Consider the following 27362-nt stretch of genomic DNA (forward strand, 5'->3'; position numbering starts at 1 on the left):
AGTGGTGTGCCCGTCACCCTGTGACCACCACCACTATATCCCCATGCCCCACACCCATCCCAGGGCAGATAAGCCTGCTGGGACAGAGGATGGGATTAAAGCCATGTCTGAAGTCTAGACCCACACTAGTGCCACAAAAAGGAAAGTGAAAAAAGGAAAACTGGCCGGTCTGGGGATGTGTCAACTGAGTTTTCTTAAGGGGACCGCGTGCACGAAGGCAAACCTGCCTTTGAACCTGGCTCACCTTGGCACTGACCAGCAGAGGAAAAGGCATATAGGCTGTGAGTCCTCGGTAGTGCTGTGTGTGACTGCCGGGTCTGTCTTGTTTAGAAAAGGCTTGAGATCATACTCTGGAAAATGTCCTCTACAGTCAGCCAGGCAGGGACCGCCCTTCCCAGAGTCTACAGCATCTAGAATGCAGCAGGTTGGTACTCGGTAACTATCTTTTGGAGCAGGAGAAGGTGCCCAGTAGCAAGGGCTACTTGGTGTCACCCACAAACTGATAGGTACACAAGGGACACAGATTAGTCTGAACTCAGTCTGAGCCAAAAATAAAGAACAGAAACTGCTCCACACTGGACTGCCATTCCTAACCACCCAGTCCATGGGGGAACCCTTTGCTGGTGATACTGCCTATGCTCTTGCGTTCCTTGATTAGTGAACCCTCCTGGATTGATCCCACCCCCACCCCCACCCACCACCCTATCCCGCCCCAGGGAATGAGGAACTCTCTAGAAGCTGTACAACTTTCACTGGTGCTGTTCTAAAAGCCAGAACAGGATTTGGAAGATGACCGACTGGAGAAAGACAAAGTTACCTTAGCTGTGGGCACAAATGCCCATGACTCCTCATCCCCCAACCCATCTCTGGAGGTGCTAGAGATCTGGGGCAAAGTCACTGACAGAGGAGTGAGCCAGGTCCCTGTCGGGAGACAGTTCAAGCCACTTAAACAGGTTATCCTTGCCAAAGCAAATTTTCTGCCGTGCTCAGACCAGTCCCAGCTCCCATCACTGACACCCACTGAGCTGCAGACCCCAGCCAAGAGACCAGGAGACCTCAGGTGGCAGAGAAGCGGGCTGGAGTTCTCATCCTATTCCTTCCACAAGTTCTCTTAGACACCTTAGGATAAATCTCTTGACCTTTTGGTTCTTATAAATTCAGGGCAAGTTTCCTAGTATTTGATTTCTCTCTCTCTCAGCGGGTCGTGCCTGGCCTATTCTTAATGCCCTATATTAAGGAAGCCAGTCAGTGGGTGACTAGCATGGTGGGACACGGCCCTGCCTTCAGAGAACTGATAACTAAGGCAGGAAAAAGAAGAGAGAACACACAAGCAGATCTGGGAGTTCAACACTGGGTTCAACCTCAAACTCTGTCTGAGTCACAGAGATCAAAACAGGCATCAAGGAGAAGGCAGAGGTTTGGCTGGGAGCTGGAAATTATCTGTATGAGGTAAAATTTTCAGATAAAACAACTGTCCCCCAAAGTCAAAAGTACAGATGGGTCAGAAAAGAGGCTACGGGAGGGGCCTGGAGAGATTGCTCGGTGGGTACAGCATCTGATGCTCTCACAGAGCATCTGAGTTTGGTTCCCAGCACCTACACAGTGGCTCACCACCATCTGTGACTCAGTTCCAGAGGATCCAGTGTCTTCTGCTGACTCCTATGGGCACCAGATGAACACAAGGACATTTGGGCAATGCACCCATATACATCACAAAAACCAAATACATCTAAAAATTAATAGAGGCCACCACAGCACAGTAACCAAAGCTCAAAGCTGTGGCACTCAAAACAGTCCAGAAGGGAGGCTCTTGTCTGCCAGATGAGAAGCTTGACTTGGTCGCAAGACAGCAGTCACTACAGGCTGGCAATGTAGAAAGGAATTCCATGGCAAAAGTGAGGCTGACCATTGTCTGCTGGCTGCTTACCACTAAAGGTTGGGTGCAGTTACAAATCGTGTGCCATAGACAAGGAGTGAGTGCCACGAGGCTGAGGCCACAGAGCCCGGAAGTGCTGGAGCTGGAACTTGAACCAGGGCTCGCTGATTCGGAAACCCATGCTCTTAACCACTGAGCGACCCGTCCCCTCCCTGATCCCAAGGAGGATCATTTGCCTGCAGTGGCAAGGAGAGATGCCTGTGAGGAACTGGGTCTGAGGTCGTGACTAGGTGTACGGGGGACATAGGGCTGCAAGGGAGAGGTTCATCCCAGGATTCTATGAGGGATATACGGACATGATTTAGAATGGCCTCCCCCCAGGTCCAGGGAGACCTGAATGCACAGAGGCTCTTGACAGTGAAGAGTGGAGAAGCGCCCAGACCACGGAGAAGGCGGCAAACTCAGAACCACAAGCAGAGTGCCCATACCACAGACGTTGGGATGTCTTTCCCAGTTAGGCTCTTCACCATCCCCAAGCGCCTCCCTGAGCACGAGCCTTCACAGATCACCCTCAGGGGAAGGAAGCTCCCAGCTACTTTTAGCCCTTCCAGGGCCCCATCTTCCAATAACACCCTACTACGGTCCCTTCCAAGCGCAGGTTGCGGTCTGAGGGGAAATAGATGGGCCTGCTTAACATCTGTCATCGAGTCTGTATCTGCTGAGCCCCGAGAGGGGGACTTATTTATCAAGTCCGTGCATGTGAAAGTGTGCAAGCACGCGTCAAGAACCTGGAGCTATAAACAGCTCTGCCCTGCAAAGGAAGCACGGTCTCATTTGTCCACAGGGGACGACAAACAGAGGGAAACCAGGCCCTGAGTTTTCCCAGGTCCTTCAGCCAATAACCTCAGCTACAGGAACTGCGGCATCTACGGCTGCTTTCCTGAGGACACACTAAACCCCACTAGTCATCAAGGCATCACCCTAATGACTCAGCCTGTCCAAACTAGGGTCTCAAGAATCCTTCTGGGAAAGGTACCCTGTCCCCAAGTTCCCAGGGCAACCTGTAGATGAAGAGGCAATTATAACTCAAAGTCAGATGACCTGATCTTATTTCTTCAAAAAGAATGTCAGCACCACGGGTTCGCCCCCACCAAATGCTTAAGCTGAGAACAGGCGATGTCCTGGCAGGCTGGCTTTATCCCTCGGCATTTCCTAGAGGGCAACTGTTTTCTCTGCATGCATGGGTCTTGAGATGCAGGACAGAGCAGCTGCATGGCCAGGCAGCAACGGGAGGACAGAGCAGTGTCCATGAAGATGTCAGCAGCAAAGGGATGGCCTCGTTTACCACCCCATGTTAATACGCCCATCCTCACTCAGTTCTCCAGCACTCAATACGAGGCGGTCTGGTACACAGTCCCTGCAACTGGGGCTCCTTGAGGCCCTTGGAGTGGTGACAGGAGTCATGGCGGTGACGGTGACGTAGGACTGAAAATTCAGTTATTTCACGGCTATTGTAGAGCTTGTGAGCAACAGACCAGAAGGCTGCCATCTGCCTGCTCTCCTGGGCAAGAGGCCAGGTGGGGGGGGTTTTGGGGAAGTTCTAGGTCTCCTTGATAGTTCTGCCATTTTGGCAGTGTGGGGACTCGGGGGTCCTGACTTTGAGCCCTACAGTAATGAAGAACAAGGAAAATAGCGGAGGCGATCACACTGAGCTAAGAATTGTTACCTGGGTGGACTCTTAAAAATGTCTTTTGTAGAGGTGAATTCTTTCTGCCTGAGGTTTGGGATCTGTGTCCAAGGTAGTCTTAGAAGGAGGTGACACCACAGCCTGAGGGGTACCCCATGGGGTGGGATGCTAAAATTAAAACAGACCCCTCTACCTCAGCCCTGGGAGTCCCAGAAGATAAATGGGTCAGTGGGAGAATGGTGTCAGAGAGAAGTCAAGTCTGGCAAGAGGGAAGGAAGGAGCAGCCTACTTCAAGGAAGGAGCAGGAAGAACGGTTTTCATTGAAAACTTCTCCAAACCTAATTTTAGATTAAGTTCCCTTCTCTACTAGCACTCTTCCGAGAAGTAGGCTCTGTATCCGGTCACTTTCTGTCATTCCCAGAGGAAGCCGCATTCTCTGGAGTTTCAGGCATGGACGGACAGCTTCTGCTCTATACCTCGGCAGACAAAGAGCCACATCCCGGGCGAGGAGGAGGACAGGTGGCAGCAGCCTCTTCCCTGGCCACACTCATGTGTCCACCTCCCACCGAGGCATGCAATGGTGAGACCTGAGCTCAACACGACAGCCAAGGCAGCCACTTCCAAGCAAACCCGACGGCGTGTGAAGTAGCCTCCCCTGCTGCAAGCCGCACTAATTTCCCAGACGGGGGTGATGAACCCCATTTCCTCCCTTCAGCTGTTTACACACAGGAGTCACAGGCTCCCCTGATTTTGTAGCCTATCTCACCCTGCCTCTTGCTAACACCACTGACTTCAACCCCAACCCTACCCCCCCCCTCTCTAGTTGCCTCCTCTTCCTGCAGCCCAACTCTCAACTTCTGATACCCCAGATCGTCACACCCCTAACAACAATGGTGAATGTTGTGCATGGCCAGGCATTTACTCTGACCTGCCTGAACTCCCTGCAGCCGTAACTTCCTGCTGACTGCACACCACATACAGATCAGCCCCTACCGGAGCATCAGTACTTAGCACAACGCCTGGCACGTGCTAAAGGATCACGAAACACTTCGGGAGCATGTAGATGAGTGACGGAAAGACAAAACAGACAAGGGAATCAATCTCTTAACTTCTGGGCACTCTCCAAAGCTATTCATGGCTTTAAGTGGGAACATTCAAACAAGCTATGAAGCAGCTCACTGCCTCCAATTCTCAGTATGATGGGAGAGCCCTGTGATGCCTAAAACTCCGGACAGGGCCTCACTGTGAATTCTAGGTTTGGTCCTATACACACCCTATGATTATGCTCCATTTATAACCTAGCCACAGTAACAGATTAACAACGGTAACCAATATGATAGAACTAAGTGATCTAATGAGTTAATTCAACTTAAATATTATTCATTTCCTGAATTTCCCATTTAATATTTTCAGATCATGGTTGATCATGAATAATTGAAACTTAGAGGGGGAAAAAAAGCCTGCAGCTAACGGGGTGGTGCACAGCAGTTGTCTGTCCTCCCGTTCACATGGGCCCAGGCACCAACCTTCTCCAGCCAATTAGCCAGAACAGGCAAGGCTATAATGTAATAATAAAGAAACCCTCAAATCCTGGCAGCTTAACTCACAAAACTGTAGCTCTGGCTTTTGGAACAAGCCAAATGGCTCTACTCTATCTTGTGGCTATGCCATCTTCACCACGTGACCTCCGTGGGAGATGACACGAGGGCTGGGGGCCAGCATAGGAGATTTTTATGAGCTAGGCCTGGAAGTAGTACATACACATTCTGGTGCACACGGCTTCTGCTGACACTGTTCTGGCTAACTATCACAAGTCAACCCTGAGGGAGGATGAGGAACGCTGTATTCCCTCTCATGAACCCAAAAGAGGGAATCTTCCCTACCACAGTCGTACGGCTCCTAATATGGACTCCTTTTATCTAGGGCCTTGTAGCAACCTGAATCCTCTACGAGACAAGATGGCCACACTGCCTTGATGGGTGGATAGAGTGTCTTATCCCAAGACAGCACGTTGACCAGGCTAGATCCTCCCAGGGAGTAACAAGCCATCTTCTATGTGGCTGTGGGAGTCAGAGAACGTTGAAGAAAGGACACAGGAATTGAGCCCTGACCCTGGAACTCTGACCACCATTTCTTATTGCACAGGCTCCCAAAGACCCCGCTGGCCCTAGCCTGTGAAAGGTCAGCATGACACTATCCTAGGGAAGCTACTTCTGCATGAAAACACAAGGGTCGTGGCTTAGTCAGGGTCTAGAGTGTCCAGCAGTCTGATAGAGAGGGAACCTGGCCCAGGAATCTGCCTTAGGCCAGGTCCTTCCTACTTAACTCTGACTGGCCAGATAGTCTCATAGCGTCTCACATGCCTTTGTTTCCATAAATCTCTCTTTGCCCCAGAGTTAGTGTAGGAGGTAAAGGGGAAAGACTCAGATGCAAGAAAAATCGGTTACTATAAATAACACAGCCTCTTGCCCAGCATGGTGGTGTACACCTTCAATCTCAGCACACAAGAGGCGAAGGTAGGCAGATCTCTGAGAGTATGAGACCAGTGAGCTCCAGGCCAGCCAAGATTACACAGTGAGAACCTGTCAAATAAATAAATAAATAAATAAATAAATAAATAAATAAATACAGCCAAACAAACAAAGTCACCTATAGCTCCAGGGTAGAGCCTTTGTGCAAAGGCCTGGGTTCCCAAGTCCTATGCCATATTCCCCTCTAGGTGCTCAAGATCTGGATTCTCTGACTGAAGCTCTCTTAGCTAGGACATTGGCTACCATGTGGGGTACTTGGTCCCACTGGCAGATGCTGGCACTCTCAGAACATACATGTGCACAGCTGTTTCCCCAACTGGCTCTCCACCCTCCCGTTCACTTGTAGCTTCTATTGCCTCTGGTGAGGACACAGGGTTACTTGGTCCTTTACCATCCCTACCTGGTCAACTATGGGTGGAGGCTGGAGAGGCAGTGGCGGTTTTTCTAGGGCACAGAGGTACTGGGTCAGAGGACCCCAGAGAGGTTTGGCCTTCGCTTGCAGCCATGGCCCCTCCCTAGCTTCTCCTCTAACAGGGCTTCTGAGGATCCTTTGAAGAAACAACTGATCTCTTGGTAGGGAATGAGGTTATGAAAAGTGAGAAAGGAAGCAAGAGGCTTCAGGCCCCCAGAGCAGGTGGGTTTTTGAGAATCTTGTCTGAAGAGAACTCAGAACAGAATCCATCAGTCACTTCTGTGGTGAGGGGTGGTGGGAGGCAGGAGAGGAGGTGTACGGAGAGTGGGTGCAACAGACAATGGAGGTTGTCAGAAGAGGCCTCCATGACAGCACAGGCGTGGGAGGGGTGGGAGGAGGGGAAGACCTCACAGGGGCTGAAAGACTAGGCTTCACAGTCAAGAAAACTAACGAGAGCCCCCGGTCTGCTCCAACTTCTGAGTAGATGTTCTGTGAACAGCAGCGACTAAACCTGACGTCGTTTCTGGAGATTCGGTTCTCTTCCTCTTAAACTGCCACACTAGATACCATTCCTAGTTCTATCTTTGTAGAATACTCTGTTTCACAGACAACAAAACAAAAACAGAGACTCTGCCCAAGGACACACAGACGAGAAACAAATGCCACTAGAATTCAAGTCCAAGTCCTTCCGACCAGACACCTTGAGGTCTGGGCTTCTTCCTCCCAACAAGAGGACCAGTCCCTAATTAGGGCCACTTTGCTAATTATGAGGAATTAGGCAACTTCTCTCCCCAGCTTTCTCAGAGATGGCAAGCTCATGTTTGAACACAGTTTGCTCCCCCAAGGGAAAACTAAGCCAGAAATGCCTCTTCTGTAATTAACAGTGGCATCGGCGTGTCACCTAGATGGTTCCACGGAGTGGCTTGAGTAAAGGAGTTAAAGGAAATGAGCAGGAAGGCAACTTTAAAGTCCTTTGCCCTAGAGAACAGTGGGTCGGGTCCTCAAAGCCCAGCTCTAAGTGGCTCATGGCATTTAGAGGTCCTGAGCCTCCACAGAACAGTAGAGAGCAGGAGAGAGTGTGACCCACAGCACAGGCTCTGTTGGCTGTCTCTTCTGGAGTCAGGAAACCTGGCAAGAGCATCATTCCTAAATTCAGGACGACAGAACCACACCACTGTGTTACAATCCACCTCAGATCAGCCCCTTCCTCCGTGAGGAGACTTGGGAGTCTGACCTCCATCCACAGCTACTGCCCACCTGGGTCTCCTCTTTTGTATCATGGTAGACCCCAGCCGTAGCCGACGCTGGGAGTGCATTACTAATACCAATCCACAGAAATGCCACGGGCCACAAATAAGCTTGTGAAAAGGATGACAGGGTCGAGAGCTGGTCCCCAGGAGAGAGAGGGAAATGAGACACTTGGGTAGGAGAAATTCTGTCCCGGCCCCCTACCTCCATTGCAAGCTGCCAAACGACTTAAGGGGTCTGAGTCTCCTTCCTCGACTCACTGGGGATATCCCGCCTATGTGGTGGGTGCAGGATTATAGGAAACAAGTGTGCAGAGCAGTAGCACACTTTTAAGGAAGAGGTTAGCACCGTTTCAGATCTTTCTTCACTAGGAGGCAAACACTTTCCTCTCTTCTAGTGCATGTTAAAGTTTGTCATTGTCCCTTAAGCGCTGAGGCGTCTCAGTGAGTGTCAGGGTGAGGGCTCAGCATCTGTTTCTGAAACCTCTTGTCTTTGCTCTGCAGGGATCTAAGCTCCACACCTCTTTCCAGCCCTCAAAGCCGCTCCTCACAAAGGGGAGTGGAGTTCACCTAAAAGCAGGCACCAATCCTACCTGCCCTTGACACGGAGTCCACAGGAAGCTTGGACCATCTAGCAAGAGGCTGGCAGTGTGCACGCACGGTGTTGCACTGGGCCCCGTGCTGAGGCCACTGCCCTGATGCTTTTGTCTCTAACATCTTAATCCTTTTGGGTATGCATTTTTCACTTCGTGCTGGGCCTGGCTGTGCAATATCATGGCCATGCCCTCCTCTCACAGGGCTTGATGACTCCTCCTACCACTCCCGAAAGCCTCAGCCATTACCATTTTTGAGTTCCTTTGTGGCCTGGAAGGTGACTGCTCTCTTTTTACAGAGCAGCCAGAGAGGCCTTTAAAAATATGACACAAAATTGTACGACCTCTCTGATCAAGGCCTATGATGGCCCCCATCTCCTTCACTCGGCCTAAGAGGACTGTTGGCTACTGCTAACAGTCCACGAGTCCTTCCCTTTCTTCTTGGGTCTCCTTGTCTGGGGTCACTGCCCTCCTCAGTCCTCTACAAACAAGGTACATAGAGCAGCCTGGCATTAGAGTTCCAGCTCTGACTATTCCTTCTGTGTGAGACGTTTGAGGCTAGATGGTCTTTCCCAAAAGAACTTCATTCTTCCCATGCTCGGATGTCCCCTAGAATCATCTCATCTATTCGGGCGGAGTTGGCAATCAGTCCAGTCTTTAAAAGGAGACAGTGAGTGCCGGTTCACACTCGCAACCCCGGCACGCGGGAGGTATGTCTCTTAAAAGATAACTTTTTTTTTTAAAGATTTATTTATTTATTATATATAAGTACACTGTAGCTGTCTTCAGATACACCAGAAGAGGGCATCAGATCTCTTTACAGATGGTTGTGAGCCACCATGTGGTTGCTGGGAATTGAACTCATGACCTCTGGAAGAGCAGTCGGGTGCTCTTAACCGCTGAGCCATCTCTCCAGCCCAAAAGATAACTTTTAAAACATTGTAAAAATAGTTTGTGAGAACGTGGAGGGATGAACTTTCCTGCGTCACTGGAGGGATGAAGATCAGTTGAGCTCTCAAGAGAAATAGTAAACATTAAACCACCCAGGATCCACCGATCCTATGTGCATACCCAAGGGAAAGCCCGTACATCTGTGTTCATAGCAACGTCATTGACGAGAACCAAGCAGTGGTGGCCCAGAGCCACCGACAGAGCGGGGCGCTAACAAAATAAGGGCTCTACATGCAGCATCCCACATTGAGCCTTAAGAAGAAATGAAATCCCAGCACACCACTGTAAGAGAGATTCTCGACATCCACTAAGTGAGATTACTAGACCCATAAGGTGACCCCCACTTCCATCAAGCAGTCAGATTACAGGTTACGGAGCGCAAGGGGTGGGAGAAATGTTACGTTACTATTTTAAAGGACGGGGTATGTCTGGGAGGGTGTTAAGGGTCCTAGAAACAGATTCTAGCAATGACCACACAACACTCAATGCCGCAGCCTGGGAAGCTCCTAGGCTCCATTTTATGTGTAAGACATTTTAACTTTTAAAACTGCCTTTACTTACTGTGCGGGGGTGGGTGGGTGGGGAGCGTGTGAGTGCTCCAGTGGGCACGTGGAGTTCAAGGGAAGGCGTGTAGGAGTTCAGCCTCTGCTTCTACCCTGTGAGTCCCAGGAATGGAACTCAGGTCGTCATGCGTTGCGGCAAACACCTTTACCTACTGAGCCTTCTTGTTGACCCTAAAATCGTCCACTCCTCCTCCTGCACTTCCCTCCAGTCCTAGGTCTTCTGCCAGCCCCCTCAGCCTCCTCCACACCCACCCCGGAGTCTAGAGTGCTGCCCACAGGTCACTCCTGACCACCGTTGCACAGTGGTGACCAGGTCCTGGTTCTAGGCTAGGGAGTCGCTCCAGATCTGCTGCAGTCCTCCAGTGTGCATAAAGGACACATCCAAAGACAGCTGAGGCCACAAGGAGAGGTCCCCTCACTGAGGACAGAGGCAAAGCTTAAGAGGCCTTGGCAGAAACGTGGTGATCTGAGCCCCAGCTCTGGGATCGGGAAACCGAGTGATGCCAAGCCACGGTGCACACAGTGGCTGAGGGGGGTGGCAATGACAACAGAGGCAGGGAGGCCTTGCTCTAGTCTGTAGCCAGGCCCACAGCTCCCCTCTCACCTCCTTGGGAAATAATAAAGTGGGTCAGTGTGGCCTGGCGCTTGAACGAGCTCAAAGGCCACTCTCTCTGTTCAGAGCTCTCTGGTTTCTAAAGCCACTCCTTGCGGGGCATGGTGCAGGGCTCTAGCTCTTGCCTTCGCAAAGATAAACAAGCTGAGGAACACAAATGCCAGGTAGAGTGAAAACCACACTATATCATCAGCAGCAGCAGCAGCAATAATACAGCTCCCAAGCAAAGGTCTCCAATGCCTCAGTGGAGAGGGGTTAAGCTAGAGAAGATTGGGAAGAAAACAAAAAAGGCCAACATGCACATGCACATGCACACACGTGTGTGCACACAAGCATGTGACTGTGCACACACGCTCATTCCCTCCTTCAACCTGGCCTCGCACGTGACCTTCCTGTTCTGTATTGGGAAAGGACATCTGTCTGCGTTTCTGGACAGGGCCACTTCCCATGCTGCTGCTCTGACCCCAGGAAGGCTCATTAAGTGACACTAAGCATGTGGTCAGACTGGGGGTCAAAGGTCTCCAGGCCCCAAGAAAAGATCCTGAGGGAGGTTTAAAAATATGCGGCTGCAGATGGGACCAGTTGCCTCCTGTGAGAACAGAACAGGGTGGCCTGACAGAATGTATTATCAAGGGCTGATCAAACATGGATCTTCTAACAGAAGGGAACCAAAAGTACTTGGAGACTTCTCCAAGAACAGTGACCACCTCCCGAAAGGGAGTATCTTCTCTGGGCTGGGATCCTGTAGCCGACTGGGGACAGAGTTGACAAGCCAGCTTCAGACGCCCTGTGTATATAGCTACACCCTCAACCATTGTACCTTCTGTCTGTGTTACCTATGGCTCAGAGAGATCATACCAGCTAATGTCTGCTTCCCTGATGTTCCCATAAGCCCTGCCTCCCCACCCAGCTGTATGCACCAGGTTGCCTCTGTCGCACAACCCTCCCATTCTAATCTGAGGAGCTTAAGAGAACAGTAAGGCCATCAGCCTCTCTGGTCTTCCCCCAAACCAATGCCCTAGTCAAGGGGAAACGGAAAGACAACAGGAGTTTGGGGTGAATGTGGGCACTAGAAGAATCCGCCTTCCAGTCTCCTTAGAGTCTCTGGGCCCCACCCTGGTCCTGGAAGTCATAATATTTACAGGGAATATTGTAAAGCAACACGCAGCAGCTCAGCCCGGTTGGCAAGTTGCTACAAACAGCAGATGTCTCTGAACAATCTGAACACGGCCCCCTTACACCCACAGCCCAGCCCACCCCCCAAGAAGGAAACAAACAAGCAAGAAACCCCAGCCTAAGCAGCAGCCAGCTCTGCTGGCTCCATCCAAGAAGCTCCCCTTCCGGCAGAGGCCACCTCGGAGCCAGTCACACATGCATGCTGTGTGGGAGAGCAGGCACGTCCTTCTAGGGGCAAAAAATGTCCACTGCAGACACACACACTCTCTCTCTCTCTCTCTCTCTCTCTCTCTCTCTCTCTCTCTCTCTCAGTCTTTCTGTCTCTCCACCCCCACCCCTCTCTCTCAATTTCTCTCTCTCTCCCTCTCTCTCTCCCCCCATACACATACTCTCTCATTCTCACTTTCTCTCTCTCTCAATCTCTCTGTCCCCCCTCACTCTCTCTCACTCTCTCAATCTCTCTGTCTCTCTCTCTCTCAATCTCTGTCTCCCTCCCCCCCTCACATACACAGTCTCTCTCTCCCTCTCTCTCTTGCACACATGCACAAACACACTCTCTCTCTCTCTCTCTCTCTGAAACACACACACACACATACACACACAGTCTCCCCCCTCACCCATGCTCTCTCATGCTCTCTCATGCGCTCTCTCTCTCTGTCTCTCGCTCTCTCGCTCCATACTCTCTCTCAATCTCTCTGTCCCCCTCACTCTCTCTCACTCTCTCAATCTCTCTGTCTCTCTCTCTCTCAATCTCTGTCTCCCTCCCCCCTCCACATACACAGTCTCTCTCTCTCCCTCTCTCTCTTTCACACATGCACAAACTCATTCTCTCTCTCTCTCTCTCTCACACACACACACACACACACAGTCTCTCTCTCTCTCTCACACACACACACACACAGTCTCTCTCTCTCTCTCTCACACACACACACACAAACACATAGTCTCCCCTCTCTCTCTCTCTCTCTCTCTCTCTCTCTCTCTCTCTCTCCTGCTCTACCCTCCTCACCCCTGTCAACACCATGCTCTGTGTGAAGATGGGGGAAAGCCAAGCAGAGAGATGGAGTCAGGAGGAGAAGGAAATGTCAATGGAGGCCAAATGCTTATTTTATTTAAAGCTTTTATAAATAGGCTTCACTTAGTGCTGGACAACTGAGAAACACAGCGGCTGAAGTCAGAGCTCCTCTCCTTTCCAGACAGGTGGCTGGGACAGAGGCGTGTTCCAGGTGCCAAGGGCAGCTTGCCAACGTCCTGGTGCATATCCCTGTCCCTCCAACTCCTGGAACTCACATCTAAGGGTCCCATCTGTCCTGAAGTTGCCTATAGAAGCTGGAGTCCACACCACCTGACTGAACGACCTTGGGCAAATGACTTGAGCTCTGTGTGCCTTGGCTTCTCATCTACAAGATGGAGACTCTGTTAGCGTCTAACAGCATTTACACCCAAGGGTTGTTAGAGAATGAATTCGAAGTTAACTATCACAATATTTCTCCACTCTCCAGTTTCCTTGCTCCCTCAAGTCAAAAACCAACAAACTAAACATTCTATTGTGACAAAAAGATAATCACCACCATCACTGTCCTCGTCAACCTCTGTCTAGTCCCACGCCAGCCTTCAAGGTCTGTGGATGAGGACACTGAGGCTGAGGGGGACTGTGGCACGGATTGAGGGCAGAGCCTGAGCAATGGACCAGGGAGGATGGACAGAGACAAGGAGAACATGACAACCCAAAGGCCAGGAAAGGGTTTCCTGAAGCTCACCCCTTCCCCTGAACTCCAGGCCAGGAACAGGTAGGCAAAGGTTCAGTGTTGGGGGCCAGGAGAGCAGCTACGTGACTCAGTCTTACATCTCACTTGCTTGGGCCAAAAGGCTGAAACCCAGCTCCCCCATCCTTGGTAGAACCATTATCCCAAAAAGGTAACCAAGTGTCAGGATTGTTAGCAACCCTAGGAGACATCCCACAGAATGAATGGCCCTGGGAGTCCCACTTCTAGCTTCTTGGAACACCCCCAGAACCTCCGGTTTCTATCCACAGGTGCTCTGAGGGCCAAGAGATGGCCTTTGGAACAGACCTGTCCCTCATTTGATAGACCAGATGCTTTGGTGTGGTCAGCATGGCTCATCTGTGCCGGCCTCCTTCTACTCAGAGATGGCCTGGTTTTACTGATCACCATTCTCCAACCCTCCCGGCAGGTTTCTGAGTCATGGGACAGATGCTCTCCAAGGTACAGCATCACCCATTGGGTAGCACCAAGACCTTCAAGTAGAATCCTGGACCACCTTTCTTCCCTTCTCAGAGGCAAAATCTCCACCTGCTCACGGGTCTTGCACTCTGGGCGTAGGAGGCAACCTCCGGTAGAAACTAGGCTAGAACTGGGTGTGAGTGACCACCAGGCCCTGCCATCAGCACAGTGCCAGGGACACCAGGACCCGTTAAACACTTCCATGGCTATGAGGCAGGGGCAAATACAGTGCCACTCGAGGCAGTGTGCAGTTAGTAGGTTATTCAAAGGAGTCTAGACTCTGAGAACTTTTCTTCTTCCATAGAAAACAGGAGTTAGAAAACCTACCCAGAAGGAAGAAATCGATGTAGTCAAACTCAATCGATCTGGGAGCATGGATTGATTGTTCAGGACTTGAACAACACAACAGGAAGCTGGGGGGTGAGGGGTCGACCGCAGTGTGCAACTACATGTGACAGTCTCCAAAATATGAAAACCCTCAACCCTGACAGGAGGAGCTACCGCTTATGCAGGAGGGCAGCCATCCTGGCCTGTGTGCAAATACAGAACCACCACACCAAATGAAATAGTAGTCTGCTAAGAAAAGGCAGACGGAAGAAAAATTCCCGTCCGTTAGTTAGTCAGACACCTTCGAGGTTCAATAGCGGGTCAGCACTTGGCCAGGACTGAGACATCAGCACATAAGCCCACCTTGAACCTTGAGATGACCTGGTCTCCAAGGAAAACAGAAGCATGGCAGTTCCGCAACTGGGAGTGTGCAACCACAGGACACCAGGGAAGGAAAGGATGGGCCCCATATAAAGAAGTGATACAGGGAGACTTCCTGGAGGAGGTGATCCCTGACTTGCACTCTGGAGTGTAAATGTGGGTGGAAAGGAGAAACGGAAGGTTCACAGTTGTAGCAACGGCATAGAAAGAAAGCCAGCACTTGGGGCGAGAGTGGCCGGGAAGCAATGTACTCTGACTTGCGGTGCATTTTGGAGGAATGTCATTACAGCTGTGTGGCAGGTAGCCCAAAAGAGAAGCAAGCTCAATCAGGGAGAGCTGCTGCAGAGGTTCAGATGAGCAATGGTGAGAAGCCAAAACCAGCAAGTTGAGAAGAGCAGGAGGTGAGCTAACAGAGAGGAGTTCCTGAGCCAAGACCGCAAGTTCTGGCTGCCCCACGGGGATGGAGAGGTGAGGGAGCAGCTGTCAAGACTGGCTGTGTCTCCTACCAGAGAAACACAAAAAAAAAAGATGGCTGAGAAAGGGGATGGGTAAGGGGCCAGCAAGCAGTAATGGGGCCAGGCCAGGTCAGTCACAAGAAAGATCTGAGATGGAGCCCTGAGAAAAACAATTGTTTGCAGAGGAAGGAGAGGACAGGAAACCAAAACAAGAGTCCAGGCAGATGTGGTCAGAGCAAGAGACCCAGAGAGCTGGGAAGGAGGCTGTACCAGAATAAAGGGGTCAACCCTAGCAGCCAATGGCCGGCAGCATGTGCTCCTAGGGTGTGTGGCCCAGCCTGAGTTGAGAGCCACCCTGTCAGAGGGCTCCGTGGTGAGCCACAGGAGAGATAGTAAGGGAGATGAGGCCTCCCTGAGAGGGAAGGGAGAACCCGAGTCTGTGGTCAGGGTGAGCAGGCGGGGCCCAGAAAATGAGACTGAAGTGAAGGCCAGCAGAGGCACGCCCTAAGCACAGGACCTGGGAGCCCAGGACAGAAGGAACAGCCACTAGGGCAGCATCAGGAAGGCAAGGGACTTCTAGGTGAAAGAATTCAATTCTGAGGGCCGAGGAGAAGCTCGGTGAGTAAGACCACCTGCTCCACAAGCCTGAGGCCCTGAGTTTGGATCCCCAGAACCGGCATAAAAGATGAGGCACGGCTGCACATACACCAGGAATCCCAGTGCCTGGTGGGGATTGGGCAGAAAAGAATCCCTGGGGCTTTAGGGCCACCAGCCCAGCCCTAGGCTCAGTGAGGGATCCGGTCTCAGGTGAGTCAAACAGAGAGCTGCAGGGCAGGGTACCCCATGTTCTCCTCTGGCCTCCACTCCTGCACAAATGTTCACATCCATGCACATACAGGACAAACACACACACACACACACACACACAGAGAGAGAGAGAGAGAGAGAGAGAGAGAGAGAGAGAGAGAGAGAGAGAGAGAGAGCCGAAACTATAGAGAGAACAGCCCTAGTGAGACTCAGTGTGGTCCTGCGGAAGAAGAGGAGGAGAAGGAGGAGGAGGAAGGGGAGGAAGAGGAGGAGGAGATAAAGAAAATAGCCAACTTCACCAGGAAATCTGGCCAGGAGAAGATCTGGCTCAGAAGAGTTTAGAGATTTCCCTCAGCCCAGCCTCGAATCCAGATCCCTCCCCTTCCTGTCTCTGATTCATTCTACCCCAGCACCAACAGGGTGCATTTGCACAAAGGGAATTTTCACACTAGAGCGCTAACACACACCCCGTGCATACACACACACACACACACACACACACACACACACTGCACAGCCTTCCACACAGACAGACACAGCTGCTCCTTGCTCTTGGCGACCCCCCTAGCAGAACAGCACATGCAGAGAGGCATATGAGGACTGGATGGGGGGGAGGGGGACACTCACCCGGAGGTCAAAGAAACCTGTAACTTTGCCCCTCACTGACCACAGGGTCAATCAACTCTCCCGGAATTAAGTATTTCTCAGTCTGTGGCCCCATTAGGATAGAGTCCAGGGAGAAGTGAGTTCAGTGTGAAACTGGTCTCTGGGAGAGTAACCGGATGGCCACACGGGCCTTCTGAGCCCCACCCACAAGAAATACAGGGTCAACAGACCGTGGGTTTGTCTCTACAGGGGCTTACGAATGGTGCTCCCTTTCTTTCCCCCTTGTAGAAAGGTGTACAAAAGACGCAGGGCCTGATGTGAGACAGAGGACAAGGTCCCACACAGGGTGTTTCTGTCCTGGGCCATCTAGTGACCTGCTTCACTGTTCTCACCGTTGGACAGACACTGAAACAACAGCCCTCCAGGCTTCCCTGAAAGGGGGGAGGGGTGTGAGCCATGGTGGCGGCCTGATGTCAGCTCAGCCTTTGGTACCTCCTCAGTTATCACGTCTCATGTCAGCTTTTTGCGGATCCTACCTCATGCCCTGTCTGTAAGCACTTCCCTCCCGTGCACTCTGATGGAGACTTGTTTAAGGGGCCTTCGCTGTGGCCTATGCAAGTCGACTCTGGGAACCTAAACCAGAGGCCTCTTCCCTGCAAGCAAGGTAATGAGTACCCGCCCCCTCCCCGAAGATTAAAGCTGTTTAAGGGGATTATGATATATGAAAGCACCTTGGAGTTAGGACAGAGGACTGGGTGTGGCCCCTCTCTGGGCTTGGCTGGAGTAGATCACTTCCTCTCAGTCCCTGGGAGGCTGCAGGTGCTGTAGGGCCTCAGCTGGGCCACCCAGTTACATCCTTGGAACAGAACCACACTGATCCTTTCCTTCCCCTTCACAGGTTCAGGAGAGCAAGGAGAGGTCTGCACCAATGCCCCCCGCGCTCCCCCACCCCTGTGCCCCCATCTCTATCTCTTAAGCTTGATACTGCGTGATACAAAGAGAGTCCAGGGGAGGTTCACTGTGGGCATTGGTGTACTTCTCTTCCCTGGAATAAAACAGCCCTCCTGGTTTGGGAAATCCAGAAGCCAAATACTACAAAGGCTCCCGTTTGCCCCTCCAGGAGCTCAGGCGACATCCAGTGTACCTGCACAGAGGACCAGCTGCCCAAATAGAGTGACCAGGGGTTCCTAGAAGCTCAAAGGGAAGACAGGGCATGGGGGGGGGGATGCTCCAGGTGGGTGGCATGGGAGGAGACAGACGGGAAAGGAAGTGAAAGCATGTGGCTTTAGCAAGAGGAAAAGTGAGCTGTATTCTGAGAATCTGAAAACATGTGCCACCCCAAATCCTCCGGGCCCCGAAAGTAGGCCAAACCCACCCTTCTTCCCTGTTGACCACAGACTGTCTAAATGCTTCCAGATGTCCTTGAGGGCCATACAGGGGCAGCAAGTACAGCTTAGACAATATAGAAGGAAAGACCATCCCTCAGAAAAGGGAAGCTATAAGTTAGTTATGGCTACCAAGCCAGAAGAGGAGGAGACTGCAGGGCTAAGGGTTAGAATGCAGTATAGAGATATGCTTTCTGGGAGGCACCTCTGTCCCATCCAGGGCCACTGTCCTTGGGTTGCCTCTTCTTCCTTTAGACAGTCTCTACTGTTACCCTCTCCAAAGTCCACCAAAATGCCTTCACCCCAATAATGGGCCCAGCCACTATATGGGCCAAGATTCTTATTAAATCCAAGCAAGGACACAGGCATCCCTTAGGCATTGGCTCCACCCCTCACTGCACATGTGCAGGGTGAGGAGGCACCATTCATGGTGGAATACCTAGGGACGGCTCCCCAGCAGGCTTCAGCATGGCATGCCAGGGCCCCCATAGGGTGGCAGGTCATGGTGAGGTCAATGTCTTTGCAACCAGTCCTCTTTGACTGTATGCCCAGCTTCCCCCACGGGGCTTGCAAGCCCCTCGTCTCCATTCTCAGAGTTATTTGCCCTGTCTATTCCGGCATGGTAGGGTCAAAGCCTCCCTGTCAACACCAGGACTCTGGGGAGGTAAGGCAGAGCCAGCCCCAGCAGCTGCTGGAAATCGGCCTGCTCCAGGCCAGAACGGCCTCCTCTCATTGATGAATGTTTGACTTAATTCACTTTGTGTAATTAAGAAAAATCCACAACTTGTCCCAGCAGGTGCTGGGCAAGCAAGAAACCAAACGGCATATCCTACACCTTGCACTAAGGTCAGCGTTAGCTGGTCTCAAGAAAGTGAGAGCCAAATGGGTTAGAATTGGGATGATTTTCTTCCCTCCTCTTTCTTCCAGATCCCCTCTCCAGTGGAGGATATGGCTCTTATGATTGGTAAAGAGAACAGAGTGTACCAGAGAGTGACTCCCCCAGTCACTCTGCAAGAGAGCTTGGTGGAGCACAGACCTCCCTAGGACAGAAGGCACTGGGCTCTATGGACAGCACAAGGTAGGAAGGGCTCTAACTCTCAGGCTACCTGCCAGCGACCAATCAGCTGGCCAGGGGTGTCCAAGCCAAAACAGGAAACCAGGCCCTGTTTCCCAGCTTGTGTTGCTGGGAGCACTTTCTCTCTATGTCCACCAACCCCTAGTACCTCTGGGTACTATGAGGCCTTCACGCTATCCCTTAGTTATACCACCCCCAGGATAAGTACATTTAGGGGTCAGGATGTGCTGCTGGCTTTAAACTCACTGGTCTAAACTGACACATGCAGCTTTGCACAGCAGCAGTATCATAGACAATGATGTTCATCCGAGGCACCATTATTGCCTCAGAAAATTAAGGTGACACATGCTTGGAAGGCAGAACTTCAGTCCCTTGGAGACTGCAAACAAGGCACACAGGTGAGCGACCAAGCCCAAAAGCTGTGCCACATTCATTACCCACTCCTCAGTACAATCCCATGACCCATGTGTCACTCAAAGAACATAGGCCTGGGGGTAGATGGACCCCAGTTTCAATCCCTTATCCCATGAGCTCTATACGCTGGGATCCTCAGTCCTCTTCTCTGCTCAGGGCCTCATCTATACGTTGGGAGCAGTGACCTCTAGGGCATTTGACATCATATAGATAGAGGGTGGCCTGTGCCTTCTATCCTATACTAAGCCTGGACAGGTGCACCCCACTTGGTAGCTCTTGTCCAGCCCAGAAAGCCAGCCTCCTGAGGCCTGCTCTTGCCCACCTTCCAAATCTGGTGGCTAAGAGCCCCTGCCTAGCACTACAGGCAGCAACACTTAAGATGTTGGTGTTTTCTGTTCTGTTCCATACTTATAAAAAAACCATTTCTTTCTCAACCTGTTGGTCCAATATAAGACGTTTCCCCCTAGCTTAAGTTGAGAATAAAGGATACTGTCTCTGATCAGAAGAACACTTTAACAAACCAAGCATCTTCATGTGCCCTTCCAAGGGATCTCGCTGGTTTTGGATGAATTTAAAAATTCTGTCCCACAGCAATACCTCTCCCAATCTATGGCAATGCATAGCAGGAAACAGTCAGAAAAGTACCCGGCAGGACTGAGCAGATGTCATTTAGACCATGCACCCACATCCAAGAATCACCCATAAGTGCTAATCGCAGGTTATCACTAAGTACCTGCCGGCGACTGGTTTCCACAAATTCTAAGAATACACTTGTCAGGCTCCTGCAGGTTAGAAATAGCAAACTGGCCGTGGGGGTGGGGTGGGGTTGGGTGGGGTGGGGTGGGGTCAGGTCGGGTAGGCTGGGGACTGCTGCTCCGGCAGGCTCTGTGATAACCCGGAAAAGTGAGGAGTCACAGCCTATTAATGAAGAAGAAGAAGACAGAAAAGGCATTTGGGGAAGCTAAGTTAGGTAGCTCAGCTGGTAGAGTGCTTGCCCAGCGTGCATGAAGCCCTGAGTTCAACTCCCAACACCGCGTATAAGGGTGAGCACACACCTGTACTCTTAACCCTGGGGAGGTAGAGGCAGAAGGATTAGAGGTTCAAATCATCCTCGGTTACATAAGAAGTTTAAGGCCAGCCTGGAATATAACAAACTATCTTTCTTTTTTAAAGCTTCATTAAGTTATATATTTAAATACATACACACACACACACACACACACACACACACACACAGGAGCTGGGCTGTTGGGTAAGGGGAAAATGTCCATCTGCCCTCTGCCCTCTGCCCTCTGCCCTCTGCCCTCTGCCCTCTGCCCTCTGCCCTCTGCCCTCTGCCCTCTGCCCTCTGCCCTCTGCCCTCTGCCCTCTGCCCTCTGCCCTCTGCCCTCTGCCCTCTGCCCTCCTTGGGCTGCCCTATACCCCTTCTTGGCCCACCTCATTTCCTGACACCTACCAATGATCCCACTCTATTGAATCCTCCTCACCACACAGCTCCCTCCTGGGGCTCTTCCTGGACCCTACCACTCTGGCTTGGCCTCTTGGGTTCCCAGTGGGAAGACTGACTACCACATTTCTGCTGGATTTGAGAGCAGGGGTTGGTTCAGCAGTGGAGCAGGTCCTTCCTGTCTTCTCTAGTGCACATGGGTGCACAGGCTGCAGAGATCCTCACACAAGGGGAAATGTCAGGGAACCAATGCCCACTGCCGACTCCCAGGAAACCTCATATCTGCCTTTGCTCCTCAGTAACTGGAAAAACTAACTTTGTCTCTGGCCTGGTGTTCCCAAGAATGGGTGGAACTAGGTGGAAGGGAAGGGGGGGCCCTGCCAACACTGGCACAGTAAAGGGCAAAGGCCAGAAATACCCAGAGTCACTTTTGTCCTGCTTCTTGCATGTGTCTCCTGGACTCAAGGACAGCTGCTGAAAGTTCTTCCTAATGTCTGGCTTAAATACCCTCTAGCATTCCTTTGGGACAGAGTCTTCCCCACTCTCAGCCATTTCTTCTTTGATCTCAAGTCAGCAAGCTTTTTCCTCCTTCTCTCTTCTGTTTCCAAGATAAGCTCTTGCTCTGTAATCCAAGATGGCCTCAAGCTTGTCTCCTCTTGCCTTAGCCTCTCCAGTGCTGAGATTAGCATGTTCTACGACATGCTGTTTGAAGTAGACTTTTTCAAAGCAGGGGGCAAGAGGTCGGCGAAATGGTTTGGAGACAATAAATGCTTTCTCAGATTGAAAATACTGGATGGACAAAGCAGACGATGAAGCAGACCACGTGGAGGCAAATATACGTGTGGCGGGCACTGAAGAGTGGAGCCGGAAGACAAGGGAAGGGCAGGAGGGGGAACACAGGGTCAGCCTTGCTATAGAAGAGCCCGGCTGGCTCCTGAGGACCCACCACAGTGCTTATGAGTGTCTTGGGGTCCAGGCACCTCTGTGTCTGGGATACAGTACCCTTGGCCCTAGAACGCCAATGCAGCCAGCCATCTGTTGTCTTCCTGCACAGAGCACTGGCAGATGTGTGCCCATTGCCATGGCAACCAGCTCTCCCAGCACCTGGAAAGCAGTCTCACCAGTACTGAGGCCCTTGGGTGATTTGTAACAAAATGCTCCTCTAGGCTAAAAGCAAGGGTTCTTTGCAGATGGACACTTTCCAACTGCAAGGAACTGAGGGGCCAGTGTGGACTCCTCTGAGGACAGTCATGCGTGGCCATCCCATGGCCTGGCAGAGTCACTCTGAGGTCTCGTTGGCGGAAGCCACATAGGATCCAGGAAGGGACCCAGTCTTCCCTGATTCGGTAAGGATAGGTCTGGACAATGTTTTACATTAATTTCACCCCCACTCTAATGCTCAGAATCCAGGCCTGTCTCCTGCTCTGAAAGGCCTCACACGGGAAAGTCCAAAATGAACTTTTCTTCAACCGCCTGGCTACAGCCCATCAAATTAGACTTAATGATGGCGTTCACAGAATGCTATGCCCACCAGGGTTACTCTGTGGCAGTTTTCAGGCCCCATCCTATTTGCCTGGCCCACGTTCTTCCCTGCTTCTATGACCCTGGCTTTGCCTCTCGGCATGATCTACTCCATGCAGTCTTCCCTGACAGTAACCAGCAGTACCACAATACCGTACAGTAAGGGGCCATCTGAAGACAGGTCCACACCTTATAGACAGGCTCACCAAGGGGAGGCACTCCTCCTCCATTAAGCTCTGCAAGGCCCCATGTGGACCGAGCCTGCAGGAAGCTACCACACATGGTCTTGCATCCGACTCCTTAGGGACAAGCACCCCAGCTTCCCTGCTGGAATCCCCCAAGGGCAGGTTCAGGGGAGCGAGTCATCTCTGGGTCTCCTCCAGGCAATCACAGCTGCTGGAGTAAGGTGGGGGTCGGTGAAGAAGCACCCGGCATAGATGGCATAGATTTCTACAGAGTAGGGGGAAGTCTCTGTAAAAGGTTTGGTGCCACAGACTAGGTGTGAAGAATCAGGTAAAACAGCTGCTGGGCATTTTTTTTTTACATTGGTTACATGTTACGATGAGTGTGTTTTGCATATGCTGGATTGGAGAGAGAATTCACTTAAATAAGTTTACCTATTTCCTTTTCACTTTTGAGAAGCATGGTGGTACACTTGCCACACAAGCTCGGCTCCTGAGATCTCATGCAAAGTTGGAGGTGCTGCACACATCCGTAATTGCAACGGAAGACAGAAATTGGGAGAATTGCTGGAAGCTTACGGAGACTGGCTAGCCTGGAGTATGGCTAGCCTGAGGTATGCGGCAGTGACAAGAGACCCATCTCAAACAAAGTGGAAGGCAGGAGGCAATGCCTGAGGCTGTCTTCTGATCAACAGAGGTATGCTATAGCATGTAAACACCCATCCTCCCTCATGAACACTCGCACACACACGCACACACACGCACACACACATACACACACACACACACAAAAGGGAAAGGGGGATGGGAGGGGAGGGAAACATGTGTATGGAAAAAATGGGGCTAATATATGGCCCTCATTGTGTTTCAACTGTACTGGGGGACCCCTGGGAGCTCTGGGTATTTCTGGATGGTACCCATGTGTTAAAATGTCTCTGCCCACTACAGAGTATGGTGAGAGTCCTGTCTGCATCAGATTCAGTCCCTCAGTTCTGTTGCTACTCCATCTTGCTTTGCTTCTGTAAATTAATTATATTCTTAAATTGTGGTTAAAAACATAAAACCCGACATGAAACCTAGCCTCTTAGCAGATTTTGAAGGAACTGATACAGCTCTGCAAATCAGGACACCACAAACCTTTTCTAGTTCCCATGACAGATATGTGCATCTTTGAGAAATGCCTCAGATTCACTCTACAAGGAACAGGCGTTACAAGTTAACTCCGGTTGAGCTGTTTGTGCCCTAAGGGACACTTTGGCACAGCCGGGTCCCACCAGCACAGGGACCTGTCCAGTTTCTTACTGGTGCACATTACTATTTGCATGTGCTGGCTCAGGGAGATGCTGGGTCAGCATGAATATCCCCAGTCCACCATGTGGCGCCCTGCACATGCCAGAGACACAACACACAACCTCCCAGGCCAGACGAACTGAATACATACCAGGAGGGCTTGGGGGCACAGCTCAAAAAACAAAAACAAAAGAACCCCCCCAAAAAAAAAACCATGGAACAGGATTAGAATAGGAGCAGGGAGAGCACCTGACATCCAAAATGGAAGCCGGAGCCCTGGTCCCCACTAACCACCACCTCAGACTGAAGTTTTCCCACCCTTGTCTGGCACTCTCATCTGGAGCACAGGATGTGTCTAGACCCGAGCCTGCCCGCCCTGTCGGTGGGAATAAAGCTCTGATCCTTTTGCACAGCCATTTGGCAATATGTGTCAAAAGCCTTCAAACTCTTTGACCCAGTAATCCCACTTCTGAGAATCTTAAGGAAGTCATCCTAAATAAGGAAAAAGCCTTAAGTGCAAAGACCTTCGTCTCAATACTATTTATAAAACACACACCAAAAGAAAATGGAAAGAAGATAAAGTCTAATAACAGGAGGGTAAATATGATATGGCAAGTCTACTTAGTGAAACTATTTCAAAGACTTTAACATCAAGAAGGAATGGGGGGGGTAGAGTGTTTATGGGCTTTATGTTGTTTTTTAGTGGAGCGTTCATCAGTGGTATGGGGGAGCAGAATATTAAGTGGCTGATGTCAGATATCTGAAGACAATTTAATTTTAAAGTATATTTACTTACTGGGAGAGGCACTTGCAAGTTACCTCAGAGGCAAGAGGTAGTTTTCTCCTTCTACTTCAGTGGTCCTGAGGAAAGTCATTAGTTTTGAAGCCAGCTTGCTAGTTCTAACGATAATATTTTTTTTTCTTAAGAGAAAAAGTTGTTTCGCTTCCATGGGGGACCACACAGGCAATGAAAACCAGAAGGCAATACCCATTCTCTTCATAACAGCTATTCAGAGGGATGGGACCTGGAATTATTCTCTTTATTCCTTTAGTCCCGAGTAATACAGGGAGATTTTCAACTCAAAACAAGCAAACAAGTAAAGATGTGCCTGGATAACATGCATCATAAGGGTCCTACATTTGAGGCTTTCCTAAGACCCCCAACACCCGGCAGATCTGGGTGGTCAGCTAGGTAGGTGGTTGTGGGCTCATGTGCCGAGCCCAGGTCTATGGTTGGCTTGACCAGGAAAACACCTGAGAGGTTCCCAGCTGCAAGGAAACCCTAGGAGACCAGGGGCCGATGCAGCTCACATCCAGATAGGAAATGGTCAGCCTTATCTCTCCATTTAAAAGGGGAAGGGGACACGGAGAAAGATAATTTTCATGGCTACTGGCTCTTAAATGAAAAAAGCAAGCAGTGCTTCTGTCTACCCTACATCTTAACCTAGAGCAACCCATTTTTTTTCTTCTTGAGACAGGTCTGTATCTTTAGCTGGCTCAGAACTCACTATGGAGACCAGGGTATACTTAACCTTATAGCCATCCTCCTGCCTCTGCCTTCCAAGTACTGAGATTTTAGTCATAAGCCACTACTCCTAGCTAGAACAATTGATTTTGTTTTTTTACTCTTATTCACTGGAGGTCACTTGGTGGCCTGGGCTGGGAACGATGAGTCACCCACCTAAGTGGACCATCAAAGTTTGCCCAGGGCATTGAGACAAGACTTTGTTGGAACAAGGGGTAAAAGCGTCAAGACAGCTTTACATAGAGTAGGAATAAGATACTGGGGCTGTCCAAGACTACATCCTTCCTGGGTCAGCTTTTATCCAACCAACCCTGAAAACCTTGCCTGTCTGGAGGTAGGGACAACTTCAGAAACCTCACGAAGATTCACAGGTAGCCTACCTACAGCGTCCATCTCAGAAACCACAGGCAATGAGTGGCTCCAATGTCACACCTCACGCAAGACTGGACTAAGGCTGGAGCAGGGATAGGAGAGCAAGCCAAATGGACAGGGCTGTTCTTCCAAGGCCAGGACCACGTGGGCCTCAGAGCTTCAAAGTAACAGTCATGGGGAAGTGTGCAAAAGGGTAGCACCTTCCTGTAGCTGGACATGGCCTACCATGGTCCTTAATGCTCTAAGCACCGAGATATGCCAAGGGCAGCAGGCTCCCAGAGGGGTCACATCAACTGAGAGGAGGCAGGAGCATGAAGTTGTCAAGGGGTGTGCGTAGACCACAGGCAACACCTTTTAAGGTCGACAGCAAGGAGACAGCCCTTTACTCTAAACACTGCACTTGGGCCAGGCCCAGAAGTAGAATACCACGCTTCAGAGAGCGGCCCTCACCCGGAGTGACTATTCTTGGGATCAAATCTGGCTGCCTGACAGCACCAGGCTGTGGTGGGTGTGGTAGTCATGCCCTGGCAACACCGGTAGGCAAAACAAAAGCACAGAGTCCCTCCATCCAAGGGAGACGGAGCTCGAAGCATCTCTGGCTCTCCCTTTGAAGTGAGATGATACAGTTATGTTACAGTCATCATGTCATCAAACACAGCGATGATAAAAGGAGGAAGAAGTCATAAAAACAATCAGCGCTGATGCCCAAGACCGTGAGGTCGAAAGATACCTTTGCAGATGCTTTGGGTCTGTGTCTGGCAAGGTCTGGAGTAGCAGAGACTAGGGGCAGATTTGGAACCAGAAAGACCCAGAGTTGAGTTATACGGCTGCCTTACTCACAGCTGAGGGATCCTGGGCCTCTAAAGACGATGAGTTATTAATGGGAGGAGCTGGCTCCCGGCCCCGCCCTCCTACAGATGCCACCCTCCTTCCACTGCCTGGTTAACGAACAACTCACTGGTTACTCAAGAAAGTGCACAGGGTCCTTGCTGCCTATGAAATAAGAGTAAGGTGTAGGAGCTCTTCCTGTAATTCAAGCATTTGGGAGACCATGGCAAAGGGACTGTCAAAAAGAAGGCCAGTCTAGGCTACAATGCAAGACTGTGTCAAAACGAAAATGGGAGTGTGTGTGTGTGAATTCTGGTTCCCTCAGCCTGCAGGGCCTCTCCTCACACAGCTGCTCACCATGACTTCAGCCCTTCTCTCCCATATGTCCTACCATACCACTTTTCCCGTCCCTTCAACTTTAACCCCGTCCTTCTTTGGAATCCATTTTGGCCTTCAGGCCACTGGCATTTCTCCAGCAGCCAGCTCTGACAGCAGCCAGCTGCTCACAGATGTGCGACCTCCTGCCTTTAGCAAACACTTTGAGTCTGGTTAGTGGCCAAGAAAGAGGTCGGACCCAATCTCCACCCTCGAAAGCACCTGAACTCCAAAGACAAAGCATTGAACCAAATCGAGCCCAGAGCACTACAGGAAGGCCAGTAAGCACCGTGTATAACACCATGTGCAATAGAATTGCCAGGCCGTGCTCAACTGGTTCTTGGCAAAGGCATGAGTCAAGCAGACTAGGTAACAAGCCCCAAGCAAGCCCCAAGTGCTAAAACTACAAGACTTATAAGCAAAGGTTTCTGCCTCCCTAGATGCCTGTGTAAGTAAACACTGTCCACCAGGCACAAGAGT

The 27362-nt window shown here is 50.9% G+C and overlaps 1 protein-coding gene across 2 annotated transcripts in view; it reads right to left on the reverse strand.

Annotated features, from left to right (window-relative positions):
* Positions 1-27362, reverse strand: part of Adcy5 (adenylate cyclase 5) — a 148012-nt gene that overhangs the window by 76379 nt on the left and 44271 nt on the right.

Source organism: Rattus norvegicus, chromosome 11 (assembly GCF_021556685.1).
Source record: "Rattus norvegicus strain SHRSP/BbbUtx chromosome 11, alternate assembly SHRSP_T2T, whole genome shotgun sequence".
Taxonomy (NCBI): domain Eukaryota; kingdom Metazoa; phylum Chordata; class Mammalia; order Rodentia; family Muridae; genus Rattus; species Rattus norvegicus.